This window comes from Eptesicus fuscus, chromosome 5 (assembly GCF_027574615.1).
Source record: "Eptesicus fuscus isolate TK198812 chromosome 5, DD_ASM_mEF_20220401, whole genome shotgun sequence".
Lineage (NCBI taxonomy): Eukaryota > Metazoa > Chordata > Mammalia > Chiroptera > Vespertilionidae > Eptesicus > Eptesicus fuscus.
The window spans coordinates 10,253,674-10,275,861 of NC_072477.1; positions in this window are offsets into that span (position 1 = coordinate 10,253,674).

Below are 22,188 nucleotides of genomic sequence, written 5' to 3' on the forward strand. Positions count from 1 at the left end.
AAAAGACTCCCCTTGTCCTCCTATACTCCCCATTCCTGGCTGTGTTGTTTGAGAGACAGTGATGGAGCTGGATGCTATCCTTCCTGCCCACACCCCATCCCTGGGGAAGGCACACCATTAATGGAAGGCTGGGGAATTAGAAGGAGACTTGAGTCTGGGCTGAGCTCTGCAAGATACCAGCTACGGAGGTTGCTAGGATACCCAGCCCCCAGCCTCCTCAGTCACATCCTTCTAGAGCAGTTCAGACACTGGATGGGCTGGTGTGCAGTGAGGAGGGAAAAGGAGGGGTGGCACCCAACAGACAAACCTACCAAGAAGGGGGAGCCCCCGGCCGCTCCTGGAGCTCCATGGAGCTGGGGAGATGTTCCCCCAGATGCATCTCTACGTGGAGATTAGTTCTGACCAGCCACGGTGAAAGCCAGTCTGAAGTTTAAAAGTCCCCAGTCCTATCTTCTCCGATACTTGCATCTTTCCTGCAACAGGCCCTTCCAACTGTAATTCAGAAAATTAACTTGAATGAATGAATGAATGAATGAATGCTGCCTGACACACTTCTGTCCTCCTTAAGGCTCAACAAAGGGCTGCATCCTCATCCTCAAAGCAGCCTTCAGACTCCCAGGCAGACTCCGACCCAGACACTCCCTCCCTGTGCTCACACTCACAGTGTTGCAGTTACCTGTGAAAGTGCCTGTTTCCCCACTGGGCCTCATTCTTCTCTGTACCCCCAGCACTTAGCACAGCACCTTGCATAGGTCAGTTTGGATGCATGAGTGAAAGTGATCTGCTTGCATGCCTCTGGAGACAGGGAGCTCACTCTCACAAGACAGCTCATTCTGGGCAACTTCAAAGCTCTTTATGCACAGCTGAATTCTGTCTACCAGAAACCTCTACCTGGGACCCTGCCAGTGCCACACTGAGCAAGCCAGCTGCCTCTTTCTCAAGACCATCCTTTGGGGTTGGATTTCTCTCCATTCCCCTACACAGCACTTACCAAGGAATAGTGGGAAATGGGTCAGGAATTCATGTCCTAAGTCTCTAAAAGCTTGCCTCAGCCCTAACCGGTTTGGCTCAGTGGATAGAGCATCGGCCTGCAGACTGAAAGGTCCCAGGTTCAATTCCGGTCAAGGGCATGTACCTTGGTTGCAGGCACACCTGGGCTGATCGATGTTTCTAACTCTCTATTCCTCTCTGTAAAAAAATCAATAAAATATATTTTTTAAAAGCTTGCCTCCACAGAAGCTTCCCTGAGGTTAGAGGTGTTGGTCCTAGTAAGCACACAGACGCCTGCACCTACATGGTAGGGCGCAGGCATGGATGCCAGGGAGCTCAAGAGGAAGGCACAGGTTGGGCCCACAGGTTTCTTGGGTGTGAGAATATCCATCCCATTCTTTCCTGGTGCAGATTAGGGGACACTAAGGCCTAGAGAGGAGGCATTGGTTTCTCAGGATCAATCAGAGAACCTGTGCAGACCTGAATCTAGAGCCAAGAGTGATGGGGGCCGAGGGGGGTGGGGGGGTCGGGGACAGCAAAGAGAAGAGGCAGCGATGTGTCAGCATCGAATGCCACGGTTGACCTGACATGAGCCAGCTCACTGTGATATAGGGGCCCCCATCCCTGGGGTGGCAGGAGAGCTGAAGTCCTTCTGACACCTCAGAACTGAACTCCTCAAATCCCAGTAACACCTTTCCCCATCCCCATGCAGGGTCGCTGACAACAGTGCAGCGGGATAGCCCGGCCCTGGCAAGCCAGTCCAGGGAAGGCTCCTGACAAAAGCTGCCCATCGGGCGGGGGAGCTTGAAGCAGGCACACAGTGAGGGATGACTACTCATTCCAGTGGCACTGGGATTCGGGGCTCCAGATGGAGCTCTAGGCCTGGGTGCTCATCACCAGTGCTATGGACCTGGGGCAATCCTCACCCAGCCTCGATGCCCGCAGGAGTTCATGTTTACAACATGAATAGAATCCTATGTAAGGCTTAGCACAGTGCCTGCCCTATTTTACACATGCCCACATCCTGGCGGGTGCTTTGGATGAAAAGGAGAGCGAGCCAGACAAGACCCCTGTGGAGGACACTCAAATGGGTGAATGTGTGGTGCTGGAGGAACCGGGCGGAACCTGGGCCCTGGGGAGAAGGTACCGCGGGGACTTTCTCCTCTGGCACGTGAGGAAGCTGACGCCTGGTGGCACCGCTCCTCTCTTCTCATTAGTGGCAGAGCCTGGACCTCCGGCTCCATCCGGCCCAGCGATCAGCCCCACGGGTGCCTTCTCTGCAAACCTGGCACGGAGCTTTGGGAGCCCAAGGAGCTGAGGCCCATCGTCAGGGCAGGGATGCGGCGCCAGGGAGACTGTGTTCCCAACCAATGGGAGCACATGGTGATGATGTAATGCTCTAACTCCGCCGCCATTGGCTGCCCTGCCTGTCACTCTAGGTCCTGCTCTGGGGCTGTGCCTTTTCACCGCAGGAGGTTTATCTGCAGAAGGGCTGGCTCCTAGGTCGGGTGTTAGTAGGGGGAGGGGGAGAAGGGGGGCTGAGGGGGGCGCTGAGGACTGAGCCTGGAGCCGTAGTCCCACCCTGAGCAGACCAGGGGACTGGCAGCTGCTGGCTGCTACCGTTACCGAGCTCAAAGCTCCTGGGGAATAGCGGGGAGTGGGTTCTAAACACCCTCACTCCACCATCACCTCCTGAGGCACGCAAGCGTTTTTGTTGTTGTTTTTTTTTACATCTGCGGACCTGCAAGTCCTTGGAGAATTAGTAGGAGACCTGGGCACCAGCCCAGCCAGCCCGGGGGACAGCTGGATGCCCCGAGGGAGGAGGGCTGGGCTGAGAATGCGGGGGACCTGGGCTCAGCAGAAATAAAGCATGAGATTCGGATACCTAGGACCTGCTCTAGACATATGGCGAATTATAAGTCTGAGTCCAAAATGTGGGATTTGCTGCCGGGAGCTGCCAGGACTTGTCTTTGCCTTGGAAATCACTTGCTTTTTGTAGAAAAGATCATTCAAATGGCCTGAGGGGAAGGAAGTGGGGGTGGGGGTGGGGACCTACGCAGCTTTTATTTCTTGGAAGAAGGAGCACCCTTGGGAAGACCCTCCTCCCTTCTTGTCCTTTGCCCCCATAAACCCAAACCACAGGCAGGGCAAACAAGGGCCCTGCCCCTCCCCCAGCCCTGTGAGGTAATCACTCTCCGTAGGTCCCTATTTTACAGAAGAGGAAACTGAGGCACAGAGAAGGGAAGTGGCAGGAATCCAGGACCTGACTCAGGGCTGCCTATCTCCAACTCCAGTGCCTTTAGCTCACATAGGTGGCCCCCAGAGTGACCCAGACTGAAGGGAGGGGTCCAGCCGGGAGCATGGGGAGCAGCAGTGGGAATCCTGAGATAGGGGAAGGTGAGGAAGGGAGACCCTGCCTGTAAACCCACTTCCAGCTAGAGCCCAGAGTCGGGACTGAAGGAGCATCTCTTCACCCTCCTCAGCAACCAGGGCAAGGCCAGGACCACCCATTTCCCCCACCCAATTGCATTTCCTGATGCAAAGAGGCAGTAGAACCCCCCAGCCCCTCCCCTCTCAGAACCCTGGCCCTGGCTCTCCAGCCTGGGTCCGAACTAGCCCACTTTCTACTTGGGCGTTTGCCAGGGGTGGGTGTGCACAGAGCACCCTCCACAAGCCCTAAGACTTGAGTTCCCATCTGGCCTTGTCCACTGGGGAACATGGGCATGGTCTTGGAGCCTCTCTGGGCCTCCCTCCAGCTCCTGGGTTTGCCACCCACACAGGCAGGTGCAAAGCCTCCTGGCATGCGAAGGACCTTACACAGGTAGCCTCCCGCCTGTTTCAAATGCGCATCTTCAGGGGGTAACCCACCAAAACTGCAGGCTGAGGACCAGGACAGGATCCCGGAACTCCCCTAGGCTCCCCACCGCTCACTTTGCAAATGAGGAGACTGAGCCCCAGTGGGAAGTTCTTACCGAGGTCTGGGATTGTTGAGGCAGTGCCAGGACTGGGGCTGGCTCTCCAGACCCCCAGCTCCGGCCCCTTCCATGCCTGTAGGTCTCCCCTGTCACTGTCACTGTGGTGTGGACTCAGTGACCAGGGACTCCTTAACAAAGAGTCCGGGAAGGGCCAGGACAGGCTGGAAGGGGAGAAGAAGGGTGGAGATGCACCACTTATCTGTAGGTAGAGAATGGGGAGGGAGGAGGAGGGACCCTATCTCTCTCAAAATGACTTCTCTTTCTTCTCTGAGGATTGGGCTGCCCGGCCCCAGAGCTTCTGACCCAGGGTGGCCTCCCAGCTCGCAGCAATGGCAGCTAGGTAAGTCACCCCACAGACTTGGGGACAGACCTGGGGACTTTAAGACAGGCACCAAAACAATGTTAGGCAAAGAGAAGCCAGCACTTCATTTTGTCCGGAGTGGATGGGGAGAGGGGCATTCAGGCAAAGCTTCAAAGAACTAAAGTGAGAAGGGCCTAGAACAAGCACGTCAAACTCAAAGGCTAACACGGGCCAAATAAATGAGGCATGCGGGCCCGTGGGCCGTGAGTTTGACACGCTTGGCCTAGAAGAACAAGAAATAGGCCCGTAGGTGGAGGGAAGAGGGGGCGAGAAGGTGTTTGCTGCTGCCGATTGCATCGATGGCCTTAGTGAATGGCCTCCCTGTGCCATGACCTTTGCAATGACACTTTGCAGGTCCTTCCACCCCTGAACCTGGGATGCCCTGGGTACTTGCTTTGGCTGACAGAAGGCAGCAGAAGTGAGATAGTCCTCAGCCCAAGCCCTAAGGGGCCTTTCATGCAGCCACTCACTCTCTCAGACCCTGGCCTCTTCAGGGTGAACAGCCTGGGCCAGCTTCTTGGAGGACGAGACACCACGTGGAGCAGAGGCAAGCCACCCGGTTGTCCAAGCTGAGGCCCTGGCATGTGAGAGAGCCCAGCCCACAGCTCATCTGCCAGCTGCCTGCAGACACAGACCCCTGAGTGAGACCAGCCAAGATGAGAACTGCCCCACTGACCCCCAGACTCAGACGCTAAAGAAATGCGTACTCTTAAGTCACTGGGTTTTTATGCTTTGTTATGCAGCATTAGAGAACCGATGAACGGAAAGACAAAGACTCAGTGGGGTGCTTGGGGATGGGGAAGGGGCCCAGAACTTCCCGTTGGAAAGGGGGAATCAAGGTGCCCTCCATTGGCCCTGAAGCCTCCAGGGCAGGCTGGCCTGGACAGCTGGTGAATGATGGGTTACGCCAGTGCCGGATCACCCGGTTGACTGCCCACCAGCCTGACTGCTCTCTGATGAGCTGATGGTTGGGCATCTGCCAGGCTCACTGACCATCAGGCCTGGCTGCTGGGATGTTCCCTCCGCCTGTTTTTTTCCTATTTGCCAGGGGCCAGGCTTTTGAAAGTTCTCTCAAAAGGCTGCTTCCACATTCCCGGTGGAGCCTGGTGGAAGAAGGTCCTCTCCTAGAGTGGTGTGTTCCTTATTGTTGAGCAAGAACTTCCAGAAACTCCTGGAAACTGCTCCTCAGTTCTGCCCACTGGTGACTTACGGCCCCTCACTCATGCCCTCTGTTATGGACTAAATGCTTGTGTCCCCGTAAATTCATACGGTGAAATCCTAAACCCCAATGTGATGGTGTTAGGAGGTGGAGCCTTCGGGAGGTGATTAGGGCATGAGGGTGGAGCCCCAATGAATGGTATTAGTGCCCTTACGAAAGACACCCCACAGAGCTTCTCACCCTCTCTGCCTTATGAGATTCCAGTGGGAAAATGTCTGTCTGCAGCCCTCACCAGAACCCAACCATGCTGCACCCAGATCTCAGACTTGCAGCCTCCAGAACTGAGAAATACATGTGTTTTGTTTACAAGCCACTCAGTCTAAGGTATTCTCTTAAACAGCCCAAGTGCAGCAGGGTAATATCTGAAACATCCCTACCTCCCATTCGTACCTGTGTGACCTTGGGCAAATCGGCTCATTTCTCTGAGCCTCTGTACTTCCTACCTCCCAAGGTGGCTAGAAGAGAAGGGATGTCAGCCTTGGGGCGGCAGCAGACATGACACATGGCACCTTCCCGTCTTCTGCCCTGTTCTTCCCTGCAGGATGCACACCAATGCCGTGACTCCCCTCCACACTGTTCTGCTGGGCTCCGCACAGGCTCAGTGCCCACTCATGCACATTTGCCCCCATTTGAACACACAGCCTGGCTAACTGGGAATCACGCATGCCCGCTCTCCTCCAGTCTGCCCAGATGCCCTTCACCCTGTCTGCTTCCTCCCACCCTCTTACCTCTCCCCACTGATGCCTCTGCAGAAATGCCCGGCCTGACCATCAGGGCCTCCCCTGGGGATGTCTGCGGAACCCAGCGGCAGCGGGAGGCTCCCGGAGGGCGGTCTCTGGCACCACTGCCATATGTGCCCATCCTGCTTGACTCCCAGAGCTTCGCCAGCACCGGGCGCTCAGCCAGGGCTGCCGGGTGACATCGTGACTTGGAGAGGAGGGTCTCAGGCTGGGCCAGACGGTGCTGTGCTGCCCACTCTCTCTCCCGGTTTCTATTTCTGCTTCTGGGTCTCCTATTTCTGAGGCAGCGCTGGGTCCCCCAACCCTCCCCCCAGGATGTGTGGTCCTTCAAACCCCGAGCCTGTGAAATCATGACAAAGTGAGGAGTGTGCAGCGGTGTGGGGCTCCGTGCTGAAGAGTGGGGAATGCTGGAGTCAGACAGTCCGAGTTCAAAGCATCCGTCACTTTGCAGCTCTGTGACCCTACCCTCTCTGTGCCTCGTCCTTAACACAGGGATCGTCATAGTACCTGCCTCCAAGGGTTATTGTGAAGAGTCAGTGAATTAAAACAAAAAGCTCTTAGCAACTGGTTGAGTTCATGTAAAGGGCTGAGAACCATGCCTGGTACCCGGAGTGGCCACGGTTACTTATTAACAGGGCTGGTACAGAGAAAGGCAGCGGCAAGCAGGAGAGGAACTGATGGTTTGGGTTTCAGCTACACTCGGGGGTCTGGGCCTGTATCCTGGCTCCCTTACTTCCTGCTGTATGACTTTTGGTCAGGCACTCTGAGCCTCGGTTTCCTTATCTGTAAAATGGGGATGAAAACGGTGACCATCCTGTAAGTTCTTGGGAGGGCTCGGTGAGGTCTGTTTACATTTTGAACATTCTCTCTCTCCCAGTATTTGGCCTGGAAATCTTTGTCCAAGTCCAAGAGTCTATTAGATAAACTTTATTTCCCAAGTTGCCACAGACAACAGTTTTACCTAATGATTCAGCCTACAGAATGGAATTGCCATTTTTCCAGCATCCAGCAGCAGTTTCCTTACTATTTTTCCATCCTTCTCTAATCGTTTACTCATTCTCACCACCCAATCCCCAAAACAATGCTACATATTTTATTTTATTTTTTTTTAAATTACTTTATTGATTAAGGTATCACATATTTGTCATCAACCACCTCCCCCCAATGCTACATATTTTAGGTTTGGTTATGATAGCACCCCACTTCTGGGTACCAGTTTATGTATCAGTTAGTTATCTACATTAATAAAAGAGAAAGATGCAAAATGACCATACCTTCGTGACGCCCACCAGCCAATCAGGAGTGAGTATGTAAATTAATCCAACAAATATGGCAGGTTAATTTGCATACACAGACTCGGGCAGGGCGGGATGCCCCAGCCGCTTCAGGCCTCTGGTCAGCATAGGAAGGTGGGAAGGCATCTCCGGGCTGGAGCAAAGGCAGAAAGGTGGCTCTGGTCCGGAGCGAAGGCAGTGCCAGCAGCCAGGGGAAGGAAGGCCCATTCTTGCACGAATCTTCATGCATCAGGCCTCTAGTTACTACATAACAAAATATCCCAAATCTCAGCGGCTTCAGGTGACAGCAATCATTTATTATTTCTCACAGGTCCGTGAGTCAGGAGGGGGTTGGCTGACCCAAGCTGAACTTGACTGGCTGTGTGGGTCTCAGCTGGGCTAACCCATGAGTCTGCAGTTGGCTGGGGATCAGCTGATTTAGGCTGGGCTCCGTTGGGAATACCTCTGCTCCAGGTGTCTCCCCTCTTCCTCCTGGGACCTGTGGGCTAGCCTGGGTATGTCCGTCTGAAGGCAACAGTAGTAGCATGCGAGAGCAAACTCAACTCTGCAAACTCTTTCCAAATGTCTGCTTGAGCCATGCCCGCTATCATCCCCCTGGCCAAGGCACAGGGGTGAGCTCAGAGTGAAGAGGAAGGAGGTACCTTCCACCCACAATAAGGAGGGCCCTGCAAAGTCACATGGCAAAGAGCATGGACATAGGGAGGTGTGACGAACTGGGGGGCATTGATGCAACCTGCCACTGTGGTCAAAGACACTCACTCACTTCTAACCCTTTGCACCTGCTTTTTCCTCGTCCTGGAACATCATCCTCATCATTGCAGTACAAGGTAATAGCCTCATTCTTCAAATGAGAGGGGTGAGGATCAGATCAGAGAAGTAAAGTCACTTCCTCAGGATCACACAGATAATACGTAGCAGCGCCCACATTTAATCCAGTCCTGTGTGGGCACATGGTTGGTGCCTAGTAAATGTATAGAAGTGAAAAGAAAATCCTTTCTGCAATGGTTGTATCCTAGGGTCCTTGAATTGCAGCACTTAATTCTGGCTAACAAGCGGAGGTGGGGGCATTTATTGGGAGGAAGCTGGACAGCTCACGGTGGCGAGAGAAAAGCTTTAACAAAGGCCGTTCCAGAAATGGACTTCGGGGGGGACCCCTCTTTGAGGATGACTCAGGGCCTCTGTGTCACTCAGCCTTAAAGTCAAATGCCGGAGAGTCTGATTGGCCCAGCCTGAGCACTGCGCCAGCCCATTGGTCAGGGCAGGGTGACTGACAGGCCTGGGACACACCGATTGGGGCAGGGTGGCTTCTTAACAGAAATGATCACAGGAAGGAGGAGGCGCGCACGCTTGGGAGCCAGGCTGGCTGGGTTTGTGGCCCTAGCTGTACTGGACTAGTGCAAGCGGTACTTCACCTTGCTCTGCCTCAGTTTCCTCACTGATAAGATTCTGTGGTGCAACCATGTCTCAGCCTCCTCGGGTCGTGGCGAAGGGTAAATGGACTCTCATGTGCAATGCGTGTTGGCTTATTGTATCACAGTCTCAGGGACCTGGGAGAGAGAGTGCAGAGCTCTCCCCAGGGGACCAGCGGAGGCCGGGGATTGGCTGTTCCCTCCTGGCCTAGAGAGACATGGGGTGCTGCTGGCCTCCTCCTCCTGGGCTGTGTCTCGGGATTGAGGAGCTCAGAGAAAGCGGGTGCAGTTGAAAGTGGGAGGTTCTCTTAGAGAACGGGACCAGCTCCTTTTCAGGTTTCTGAGTCTCATGTTTGCTGGCATTGCACTGGGGCCTTCTGGGTACCAAGCCCATATCCCAGAGCACATGGCTTCCCGAGCTGGTACCAGGTGAGAAGGCAGCAAGGTGAAGTGGACCGGTCCCCATGCTTGGCCTGGAGTGATCCCGTTGGAATCAGCACTTGCCATGTGAACTTTGAACTTGGACAGGTTACTCCGTGTCTCAGTTTCATCATCTGTCCAGGGACGGGGAGGTAGAGGGCTCCAGGTGCCAGGGCAGCTTCCCGATCCTGCCACTCGGAGCTGCAGCCCACTTTCACCTCTGACCCCAGGGCCTTCTTTGTTTCCAACAATGACCAGGCAGCTCTTCAGTGCCACCCAGTGTGGCTTATCTTTGCTATTCTACTTAAGCAGACTCCAGAGTTAAGTCAGGCCAACGAAAGCATTGACTTTCCAACTCTGTAGAGGAGGTGGACCCCGCTTTATGGCAACCCACTGTTGCCCCCACGGGGGGTGGCGGGGAGGATGAGAGAGAGGCCAGGCTCCAGTCTCCTCGGCTGGACTGCTTGTACAAGTCCGGCAGGTGCGGGGGTAGCAGGCGGGGCGGTGGGAGGAGGTAAGGCATTCCACTGAATGTGATTAATCTAGAGAGACGCAGTGCAGGGGAGCTCTGAGGGACCCCTGGCTCATGGCCGCTCTCCACAAACCACAAGCAGGACGTGCCCGGGCCTGGCTGTTCTCTCTTAATCTCATGATCTCAAGGAAGGAAATCGGGTTAGCCTGACAGGCTCATCTTTTACAGAGCCGCTTGTTTTCCGCAGGTTTGTTCTCTTGCCCTGTGTGACCCGACTCTGCAGTAAAGCCAGCAGGAAAGACCATCCGCTGTTCTAATGGTAGAACGGGGACGAGTCATAGGTGGCACCTGGTCCCATCCCCTCATTTTTGTAAGCTTAAAAAAAAGTTTAGGGTCCGGGTGAGGCCGTGCGCCCCTGGGTCCGGGTGAAGCTGGATCCCGGGTCTGGGTGAGGCCGTGCGCCCCTGGATCCGGGTGAGGCTGGGTCCTGGGTCCGGGTGAGGCTGGATCCCGGGACCAGTTGAGGCTGCGTGCACCTGGGTCCGGGTGAGGCCACGTGCCCCGGGGCCCGGGTGATGCTGGGTCCCAGGTCCGGGTGAGGCCGAACGCCCCTGAGTCCGGGTGAAGCCACGCCCCTGGGTCCGGGCGAGACCAAACCAGAGGGAGTCGGACCTGCAATACCACCATTTGTCCACCACCGAGAGCTGAAAAGTCAGTGCCGACATATGCACATAAGGAACTGGTGGACATTGAAATTGGGTTTCAAAAGAACTGTTGGTCCAGAAAGAAACTTACTACAGACTGATTAATTTGCCTGTCAGCATAAGTATTATTGCTCGTCTCACATTCGGTTCTTATAAGTATATCTCTAGTAACACAGGATCTCACTCATCTAGGGGAAATGATGAACAACATAGACTGATGAACAAGAACAGACCCAGAAACAAGGAGGCATCGATCGGACTGTCGGGCCTCAGAGGGAGGCTAGGGGAGGGTGGGGGTAGGGGGGAGAGATCAACCAAAGGACTTGTGTGCTACATACAAGCCTAACCAATGGTTAAGGACAACAGGGGGGTGGGGTGGGGGATGGGAATGGGGGGATGAAAAAAAAAGTTTAAGTCAGTCACCAGGGTTCAAATCCTGGTTCTACCACTGGAAGGCTTTATGCTGTGATTTAACCTCACGGTGCCTCAGTTTCCCCATCTGCCAAAAGGAAACAGTGATGTTCCCTTTTTATAAATATATTTTAGTGATTTTTTACAGAGGAAGGGAGAGGGATAGAGAGTTAGAAACATCGATGAGAGAGAAACATTGATCAGCCCCTTCCTGCACACTCCCTACTGGGGATGTGCCCGCAAACAAGGTACATGTTCTTGACCGGAATCGAACCTGGGACCCTTCAGTCCGCAGGCCGACGCTCTATCCATTGAGCCAAACCGGTTAGGGCATGATGTTCCCTTTTAAGATAAAGTAATGGGATGCCAATAAAATGGGCAGGGTCCTGTGAGTCTCAGATGAGTTAATACATGGGCGTGCTTAGGGCAGTGCCTGGCACCTCGGAGGGCTCCCGACTCCTGCCCAGTGCTCCCTTCTCTGCCCAAGGCTGGGGCTCCTGGGGAGAGCTCTGTGCCCTCCTGGAAGGGGCCACAGGAGTAGTCACAAGCACCCCAAAGGCCAGGGGCTGTGACAAACTCTTGTCCTCACCACTCTGCCCCCTCCCCAAGCACTGTGATCCCCACGCTGTGATTGATTTTTATTGATTTTTAGAGAGAGAGGAAGAAAGAGAGCTAGATAGAAACAACGATGAGAGAGGATCATTGATTGGCTGCCTCCTGCACGCTCCTTCCCCCCCCTCCGTCGCCCCCCCACCCACACCCTGAGGACCTAGCCGGCAACCGGGGCATGTGCTGGGACATAACTGGCTGAGAGCCACTTAAAACGATGTGAGGAAACCATTTGATGCCACTGTTGGAAACTGTTTGAGGGCGGTGTTAAGACTTTGGAGGTCTCGGGCATGAAGTTGAGAGGCCAAGGAAAGGTGGGGGTACCATGAAGAACAATTCCCCGGGCAGGAGCTGGGAAAGTGAGTCCTTCAGGCATCAGCGGCTGGAAATGCCGAGACTCCATGCCATGTTTGTGTCAGGCTCGGGAGCCAGAGCCTCTGAGGAGAACATGGTAGGCTTTCAGAGAAACAACGGTTCCATCAGCTTCGTTTGCTCCCTGCTGACCCAAGAGATGAGGATGGACACTGGCACTTAGGGGGTATTTGGGCACCTTGTTCTAACTCGTATTAAGAAGGGAAGCAGGAGAAATTAAAAATGATTGTCCTAGCCCGGCCAGTGTTATTCAGTGCTTGAGCGTCGACTTATGAACCAGGAGGTCACGGTTCGATTCTGGTCAGGGCACGTGCTGGGTTGCGGGCTCAATCACCAGTAGGAGGCGTGCAGGAGGTAGCCAGTCAATGATTCTCTCTCATCATGGACGCTTCAATCTCTCTCTCCCTCTCCCTTCCTCTCTGAAACCAATTAAAAAAGATGTTTTTAATGATTGTCCCATATTTAGGAAAGGATGAATGAGAAGACATGGTGTTTTGGCTGTCCAGCATCCACCCCCCTCCCTACAGCAGCCCCATCTCCTTGGGGGAATTCTCTCTCCTCCATTGCTCAGACTCTCGATGGAAAATGATTCCAGGCCTGGCACCCCGTCACAGGAGTACAGGGGACAGATGCTCTTTCCCTGGGGCCTGTGACCTCAGCTCAGCCACAAGAGCCATCTCTCCTGTCCCTGGCCACCCATCTGCCACATTGCTGGAAATGGAAGTCACCGACTCCGGGGAGTGGACTAAGCAGGGGGTGTGGCTTCGTGCCCAGCTTTGCCATGTCTAGTTACGTGAGCTTTGACATGTCACGTAACCTCTCCAAGGCTCCATTTTTTCATGTGGAAAAGGGACAAATGTTAGTTATGATTTTGAGAAGCTGACACAACATATACTGTATGAGCTCATTTGCATATCGTTCAAAGTCAGGCAAGGCAACACTTTATTATTTAGGGATACATACGTGGTGGCAAAACTAAACCAAAAATGAAAATGTTCTTCATAGAAGCGAAGCCAGGGGTGCTGTGGAAGATGGGAGGGGACGTGAATGGGAAAAGCATTCTCTCATTTATTCCATCTTGAGCCGGGAGGTTTGTCACACAGACTGTTTGCTTTACAATTATTACAATTATTCATGACACTTTACATTTGTGTATGTCCTTTTCCGTGTGGCTGCTTTGATGATACAGAAGAAGAAATGGACAATGTTTTTAAAGAGGCTTGTAAACTGAAAAGTGTGTGCACATATTAGGGCTCCCATATAACCTCTTCCTCCTGCCTGTCTTTTCCTCTAGGTCCATAATCTGGAATGTTCCAGCTAGAAGGGACCATTCTGGTCCAACCACCCAGACCCCATCATACCGAAGGGCAAACTGAGGCCCAAGAAGGCACAGGCATTATCTCTGCTCCCTCCCCTCCTACCCTCACCAGCTTCCCAGCCCTGAGACTCATGCTCACCTGGAACCTAAGGCTCCCTCCTTCCTTTGAGCTGCTGGAATGATGTGTGTGAATTCAGACACCACAGAACTCAGAGCCCCGGGCATTTCCTCTCCTTCAGAACCTGTTTCAACTCCCCTCGGTCTCAGGCTGAAAAAAAAAAAATAGTTTGCAATTTCCTCCCGCCCACGACTTCCCTCAGATGCCTCCGCCTCGGGAGTAGTAGGGGACTTTATTATATTTTTAAAGAACCCATACATACCCTCCCGAGCTCACATAAATCTTCTGAGCACCCTTCTACAAAGGAGTAAGAACCGAGCGGGGGAGAGCGCCGAACCGCTGCAGGTGCATCTAAGATTCTGGCTCAGACGTGACAAGCTTGCAAGAGGCTTCCTCGCCTCCCCATCGCCCCTGCAGATGGGGCCCGCATGTCCCTCCGAACAAATTGCCTCCAGCTTGGAGCAGCCGGCAACTTTACAAGCAGTCCTGCTCCCAAGGCCAGTAATTGGCCGGTGACTAAGCTACACCGGCCTCGCTTTGTTCTGGGGGACGGGGACCGCCTGTCCCCCAGCTTAATTGTCAGCATGTGTGAGAGCTGTGGACACAGGCATCTCGAGGTCCCAGGCCTGAGGCGGGGGCTGCTCTTTGCCGGAGCCCTGGCCCCGCGCAGGCAGCTGGGGAAGTGTAACTGACTTTCAAGGGCATTCGTTGGTCTTCTTTGTTTCTCCCCCATTTCCCTGGCACTCGTCTTCCAGAATAAGAAACAAACAGAGTGGGCGGACTCAGGGCCGTTTTCACTGCTTTGTCAAACACAGGGAGTTGTTCCAAGGGCTGATGAGATCCTCCAAATCCCTGCCCTCCAAGAGCTGGAAGGAAAGGCCACTCCAATGTCCACGGCCGAGCCCAGCGCAGCCACGGGGCCACCCCCACCCCCTGCCCCCGTGCAATGGACTCCGTTCAGTGGATGTCCATGCCCGGGCCTGGCTCTGAACTCACAGGCATGGCAACTTTGTGCAGGTCATTTAGCCTCTGCATGCCTCCGTTTATGCATCTGTAGGTAAGGTGTGACCATGTGACACACGTATGTCCCACAGGGTGGTGTGAGCAGGCAGTGCTGACCACATCATTCACAATAGGCAAAAATCAAAACTGCAGGGTCCCTGGCTCGGAAAGTATGACATTTCAAGATGCCAACAGCTGAGAATGAAACCAAGGGGGGTGCCCTGTGCGGCTGCCCAGGTCGCATGCCTGTGAAGCTGGCCCTGGGAGGAGGCATTCATTCCCCAAACAGGGGGGGCTTTGTGCCAGGTACAAGCCGTGTGGGCGGACAGAAGTCAAGAGCTCAGCAGATCTGGGACATGGTGGGTACTCCATAAACGTGCCTTTATTCCACGTAAACCTCACACTAGAATACAACTGTACTATCATCTTCATTTCACATGCAAGAAAGCTGACACTGCAAGGCATGGATTCGGGTCCAGAGCTAGTAAGCAAGAAAGGAGTGAGTGGAACTCAGGTCTGTGGCCAAGGCCTCAGTCCCCTCCAGTTCCACAGGCGACCAGCAGGCAGCTTGGGGGTCCCAGCCTTCTGTCTAGGCCAGTGGTCGGCAAACTCATTAGTCCACAGAACCAAATATCAACAGTACAACGATTGAAATTTCTTTCGAGAGCCACATTTTTTAAACTTCAACTTCTTCTAACGCCACTTCTTCAAAACAGACTCGCCCAGGCTGTGGTATTTTGTGGAAGAGCCACACTCAGGGGCCAAAGAGCCTCATGTGGCTCTCGAGCCGCAGTTTGCCAACCATTGGTCTAGGCCAGGGATGGCGAACCTATGACACGCGTGTCAGCACTGACACGCGTAGCCATTTCTGAGACACGTGGCCGCATGCCGAGGATGAAACATTTGCTGCTCCTGAGGATGAAACATTTGCGAAATAATGTTTTTTCCTCAACGTGACACATTACCCGAGTTATGCTCAGTTTTTTGGCGAAGTTTGACCCACCAAGCTCAAAAGGTTGCCCATCACTGGCCTACGCCATGGAATTCCCTGCCTCCGAGCTCAGCCCCCTCACTGCTGGCCCACCGCGACCATCGGGCAGGCCAAGGACCTCCCACTCCATCCTTGGGCTCCCTGTGAACCCTCCTTGCTGCCATGTGACTGCAGGCTTGTGGGCCACAGGCCTGGGTTGGGATAAGGCTCTGCCTTCCTGCCTGTGCACCTTGGAGGCTTCCCCTTTCTGTGCCTCAGTTTACTCATCTCTCAACGGGGATACTAATGTTACTATTATCGTGACCACCATGGGCGGTGGGGATGACATGACATCGCCTAAAGCAGTGCGTGGGGCGCTGGGCAGCCAGTGAGTGCTTCTCAATAGCTCTTAAACTAGTCCATCCTGAGGCTCTGTTTCCCCAAATGTGAAACGCAAGCATTGAAGTGAATGGCAGCTGCTTCCCAACCTGCTGATGGCACCTCACAGTGAGAAACAGATTTTTACATCGAGTCCAGTGAACATGTAACTGACACAAAACAGGTACAAACCAACACTCACCCTGACAGTGTGCGACGCATTCAGTTATTGATTCCAACCGGCGTGTCACAACAGCAATTCGAGGAGCAGTGGGCAAGGGTCCTCAGAGACACTGGGGATCCCCCACTCTGGGGGGAAGAGACCCCCATCAGGCAGGACTTGGGGCCGTGCACCACCCACTCCTCCAGCCTCAACTGAAACAACCCTGCTCCTCTGTTTAGGCATTGGGTTCCCCCAAGAGGTTTAGCTAAGAAAAGGTGTTCTCGCCCTAGCTGGTTTGGCTCAGGGGATAGAGCATTGGCCTGAGGACTGAAGGGTCCTGGGTTCGATTCCAGTCAAGGGCACATGCCAGGTTGCGGGCGAGATCCCCAGTAGGCAGCGTGCAGGAGGCAGCCAATCAATGATTCTCTTTCATCACTGATGTTTCTCTCTCTCTCTCTCTCCTCTCTCTCTTCCTCTCTCTCCCTTCCTCTCTGAAATCAATAAAAATATATTTTTTTAAAAAGAAAAGGTGTGCCGAAACCGGTTTGGCTCAGTGGATAGAGCATCGGCCTGCGGACTCAAGGGTCCCAGATTCGATTCTGGTCAAGGGCATGTACCTTGGTTGCGGGCACATCCCCAGTAGGGGGTGTGCAAGAGGCAGCTGATCGATGTTTCTCTCTCATCGATGTTTCTAACTCTCTATCCCTCTCTTTTCCTCTCTGTAAAAAATCAATAAAATATATTTTTAAAAAAGAAAAGAAAAGAAAAGAAAAGGTGTTCTCTGGTTAGACTCCCCCAAAACAAGAGTAAAATCAACTGGACTGGCAAATATTGGGTAATTCGAGCTTTGACGGACTACGATTTTGTGGTTTGAACTGAATTGAGCAAAATGAGTAATTATGAAAACGTAATAAAAATGGGGGGTGGGGCTGGGAAATGGCGCTAGAATTATTTCATCTGGGGAGGAGAACTTGAACTTCTTCCAAGTAAATACATGATTATTATGCATTAAATAAGATGATGATCTTTCTCAGGAGTCTTCTATATCCCAGACAGTTACATGACTCAATGTGATCCTCACTTTCTTTATAGGAATGATGGGAAAATTAAATAAGAATATGTATAAAGAGCTGAGCTCAATACCTGGAACCTAGTAAATCTTTGTAAATGTTAGTTATTCTAATTATTGTATTAATTTTTCTTATTATTTGTATCCCCATCACCATATTACAATGCCTGGTAAAAACATAAATGCTCAGTATATTTGTAGGAAGTAAACAGGCCAGAGAGATGGGGCCATTTATTAATCGCCTATTACCTACAGAATTTCTACTAAGTACTTGTACCAGTCAGCAATTGCCTTGAAATGCTGTGTAACAAACCACCCCCAAATTCAGAGAATTACAACAGCCATCCTTTATTCACTCAGGGGTCTGCAAGTCAACTGGAGCAACTCTGCCCCCCATCTGTTCTCTCTGGGGCCCAGGATAAAGGGCAGCAGCAGCCAGGGGAGACTTTCCTCGTGGGGATAGCAGAAGGGCAGAGGACAAGTGGAAATATGCAGTTTCTTGTGGCCTAGGCTGGGAACAGGCACACTGTCATTTCTGTCACTTCTTTCCGCTTGCCATTGGTCAATGCCAGTCACATGGTCAGCCTTAAGGTCTTCGGGATGGGAAAATCTACGCTGCCTCTATGAGGTTCTTGCAAGGGTGTGGGTGTGTTATACCAGCACAGCCCAGTGAAGAATTGCAACCAGTAACAACAAAAAACACACACCAGGAAAAGAATTGCCGCCTGGCTGGTGTGGCTCAATGGTTGAGCTTTGATCTATGAACCAGGAGGTCAAGACTGGACTCCATCCAGGTCAGTGCATATGCCCAGGTTGTGACCTTCCCAGGGTGGGACATGCAGGAGGCAGCTGATCAATGATTCTCTCTCATCATTGATGTTTCCATCTCTCTCTCTCCCTCTCCCTTCCTCTCTGAAATCAATAAAAAAAGAGAAAAAAATGCAACCAGGAATCCCATCTGCCACAGTGCTGGCCCATCAAGTCAGTCTCTAACCTGCAGGTGACGGAGGGCAGCTCACTCTACCACACTTTCCCCCAGTCTTTGCCCAGGAATCACTAGAAGGATGCATCCCCACCAGCATCTTGGGGAGAAAAATACCTCAGACAAAGAAGGAAACGTATTTGGAAGCATTTTGCAAGTGTAAGGAAGTAAAGCACAAAGAGCAATTCCTCTCATTTTGCCCTCTGCAGGTAGAGAGGTTCCTACAAACCATTCCTAACAGCCTGTTCAATTTCGAGAAGCTGGGGATGGAGCTGACAATGTGTTGTTCACTGCCGATTCCAGGGTCTGGAAGTAAGAAAGCATGGTTCAAGCCCACGGATTATTTCTTCCATTAGGATCAAGCCTCCATTTTAACTGAACAACACCCCTCTTTTAGGCATATGCCCCCTTCTGCTTTTTGGAGGGCCTTGGGCCAGGCTGGTGGGAACAAGGAGAGTCCCGAGAGAGGAGGCCAAGTTCACTCACTGATAGGGAGACAGAGGCATCTGGAACTTCAGGTGTCTCCGTGACTTGTCTCGGTGGGACTCCCTCCGTCCTTGGATCTTGGTCCTCCCTGAGGACACTGGATGGTGCTGGAAGGGAGGAATCAGAGCTGTCAGGGCCGGGGATGGGGAAGGAAGCCTGAATTTGCTCCCTCGCAGCAGCAAAGACTGTTTACCTCCAAGTCTGTGTTTTTCAAGGAAGTGGAGAGCAGCAGAGGAAAACCGCCCTTGTGAAAACATTTCCATGAATTTATGTCGTTCATCTGGGGGGACACGACCCCTCGGCGAGGCCTCTGAGAATTGACATGGTCAGGATGAGGCTGGCCTGCCTCTGGCTGCTCGGAATCCACGGCCACTTGGTTACCAGCCTGCTGCGTCCTCGTAGGAACAACACTGGCCGGGCTCTAAGGGTACAGGTGCCGCCGTGGGCTCCGTGGCCAGGCAGGCCTCCTTCCTGGAACTGGGGGTGGGATTACTTCTGCCCAACCCACGTGCCTGAGACTCAAGGATGGTGGTCTCCTATGGACACTCAAAGAACAGTTCCCAGAAGGAGAGAGCAACGAGTATGTGCCACCAACACTCCCAGCCAGCAGTGGGGCCCACCAGGCAGCGTCCCTCGGGCCAGCGTGACACACTGGGAGACGAGACTTGTATTCACAGGCGTGGACCCAGCATGTAGGCAGAGGTGCTATGGCCCCCGCGAAACAGAGAATTCGCTCAATCCCTGCTTACCCATCCCAGCCCCCCACAGTACCGGGATGCCTTGTTCTGGGGCCTCACCTCTCAGACCCTGCACTGGAGGTGGCGGAGGGGAGGGATCCGACAAGGTGGGGCTGGAGTGATGGTCGGTCGAGCCCACGGAAGAGATGGGGTTCTGGAAGGATTAGTGGTCCCCAGCTTTGCTTTAGATCCCTGTGCCCAGTTGGCTCCATCAGCTCCCTCCCCACCCTTCTACCTTCTCTCCCTTTTAATCCAGCAAAAAAGCTTTTTACCTTTTTAGTTCATCTGCAGTGGAGCCTGAGGATTTAGATCTTTTGCATTTCAAATGTGTACTCGTGTTTTAATTTAAACCCCTAAAACTAATTCTGGGGATTCCGCACAGACCCTGAATCCTTTCTCATCCTGGTCTCCCATCTCATCAGACTAATGTGGTACAGGAGGATTTGTAGGTGAGTGTGTGTGTTTTTAAGAGAGGGAAAAACAACAACAAAAGGGTTTTTGAGATATTAAACTGTTGTTTTTAGTCTTTGAAATTTGGGGTGGTTTCCATGGTAACTGGTAAGTTTGCCGCTTTGTTCTCTCCAATTTTCTAAAGAGGCCAAGATAGCTCTGGGTAGCTTCCCATGTAGGTTTGGATCAAAGTCCCAGCATCCTGGTGTGGGAGGGGTCCGTCTGCAGCCCCAGTGGGAAGGAGCTGCCCTCCCACCCCCCCCACCCCCATTCCCCAGAGACTCCATCCCTGAGTAGTAAGAAGGCAGGAGCCAGAACAAGCCTCACATTGACCCCACTGCCCTTCCCACATCTGCCCCAGGTTCAGGTCCCATCGAGGTCCAAGAGGGCTGCGTGCATGCTAGAAGCCCCGGTCAATCTCCTGCAGGAGGCATGGGGGTGGGGGAGTGGGCAGGGATCGGCCTACCTCCGCCTCCCCTGCTTCCCTGGGGCCCGCCCAGCTGCCCTGGGGCCTTCCTGGGGTGCCTGTCTGAATGCTCAGACACCCTCCCCCTACTGCCTGGGCTTCAGGATGGCCATCTTGGGCTCTTCCTCCTGGGAGCCAGGCCTCCCTGTGTCTGTGGGCTCAGCTGGTTCTCTCACCTCAGCCCCAGGGCCCTCAGTTGAGTCTGGGGTGTAGTGCTCAGAAGTGTGGCTCCTCAGGAGAGCCTATTCTGGGGGTGAGCCTCCTTCTTGCTCACCATTTCCCAGCCTGCTTGTCAGCTGGCCAATCAGGTGGGTCCATCTGACTCCTGAACCTGGGAGACCAGGCCACAGGATGGGTACCATCCATCCATCCATCCATCCATCGGATGGGAGCTGTGGGAAGGCAGGCCTCCAGAATGGCCGTGGGCGGAGCTTGAAGAGAACACTGTGGGGACCCTCCCTGGAGGTAATCTGAGTGGGGGGATCCGGTCACCCATGACCTGCTGGAGTAGAAGGTACGCCAACGCATCGGGGGCCTGGCTTCTGCCCTAGTCATATATATATATATACTAGAGGCCCAGTGCACAAAATTCGTGCATGGGGGGGGGTGTCCCTCAGCCCAGCCTGCACTGTCTTCAATCGGGCATCCCTCTCACAATCCAGGACTGCTGGCTCCCAACCGCTCACCTGCCTGCCTGCCTACCTGATTGCCCCTAACTGCTTCTGCCTGCCAGCCTGATCACCCCCTAAACACTCCCCTGCCAGCCTGATCGATACCTTACTGATCCCCTGTCGGCCCAATTGCCCCTAACTGCCCTCCCTTGCAGGCCTGGTCCCCCCCCCCCCAACTGCCCTCCCCTGCCAGCTCGGTCATCCCTAACTGCCCTCCCCTGCAGGCCTGAATGCCCCCAACTGTCCTCCCTTGCAGGCCTGGTCCCCCCTCAACTGCCCTCCCCTTCAGGCCTGGTCCCCCCCTAACTGCCCTCCCCTGCAGGACTGGTTGCCCGCAACTGCCCTCCCCTGCTGGCCATCTTGTGGTGGCTATCTTGTGTCCACATGGGGGCAGCCATCTTTGACCACATGGGGCGGCCATCTTGTGTGTTGGAGTGATGGTCAATTTGCATATTACTCTTTTATTAGATAGGATATATATTATTTATTTATTTATTTTTAGAGAGAGAGGGAGAAAGAGATAGAAACATCAATAATGAGAGAGAATCATTGGTGGTCTGCCCTGGCCTTACCACTCTCTCCCTATGTGACTTGGGTTGCTCCTCCTCCCTCATTTGGGACCAGGTTCTTCACCTGCTAAGTGGAGAGCATGGACTCCGCGCACCTTCCCAGCTCCACGTGTTAGGAAAACCAGCCGGAGCCCATCCCACAGGCCTCTTGCCAAGAAGGACGCCGGAGAAACCCTGCCTGGGGTGTGTTTTCTCCCTGCAAACATGTTTGGCAGGAGGGAGAGCAGGGTGGAACCCCGGCCAGGAGGCCTCGGCCCGCCCAGAGCAGGTGAGTGTTCAGGATATGAGTGGATTTTTTCCCTGAAGCTTCTCAGGCCGGAGCGGAGGGAAGATCAGCAAGCTGGCGGGGTGCCGCCTGAGTCAGCCCAGCTCTGGCCTCATTCGAGGAACACTAACTGCAGGAGGTCAGGGAGCCGGGGTGGGGGCAGGGTGTGTGTGGTGGGGGGAGGGGGGAGGTGCGTGCGCACTTGTGCCCTGGTGTGTGCCTATGGATAAGTGAATGTTCAACATTGACACTCATCTGATGCACGTCTGATACATACCGTCATGGCCCTAATAATCTTTAAATATTTTAAAACGTCCTTACCAGCCCATAAAAAAGCCACTGCCCACCCAGCCGGCATGGTTCAGTGGTTGAGGGTTGAACTATGAACCAGGAGGTGCCGGGTTGCGGGCTCGACCCCCCAGTAGGGGGCTGTGCAGGGGGCAGCCGATCAATGATTCTCTCTCATCATTGCTGTTTCTATCTCTCTTCCCCTCTCCCTTCCTCTCTGAAATCAATCGAAGAATAATAACTTTTTTAAGTCACTGCCCCAAACACTGAATGCCCTCT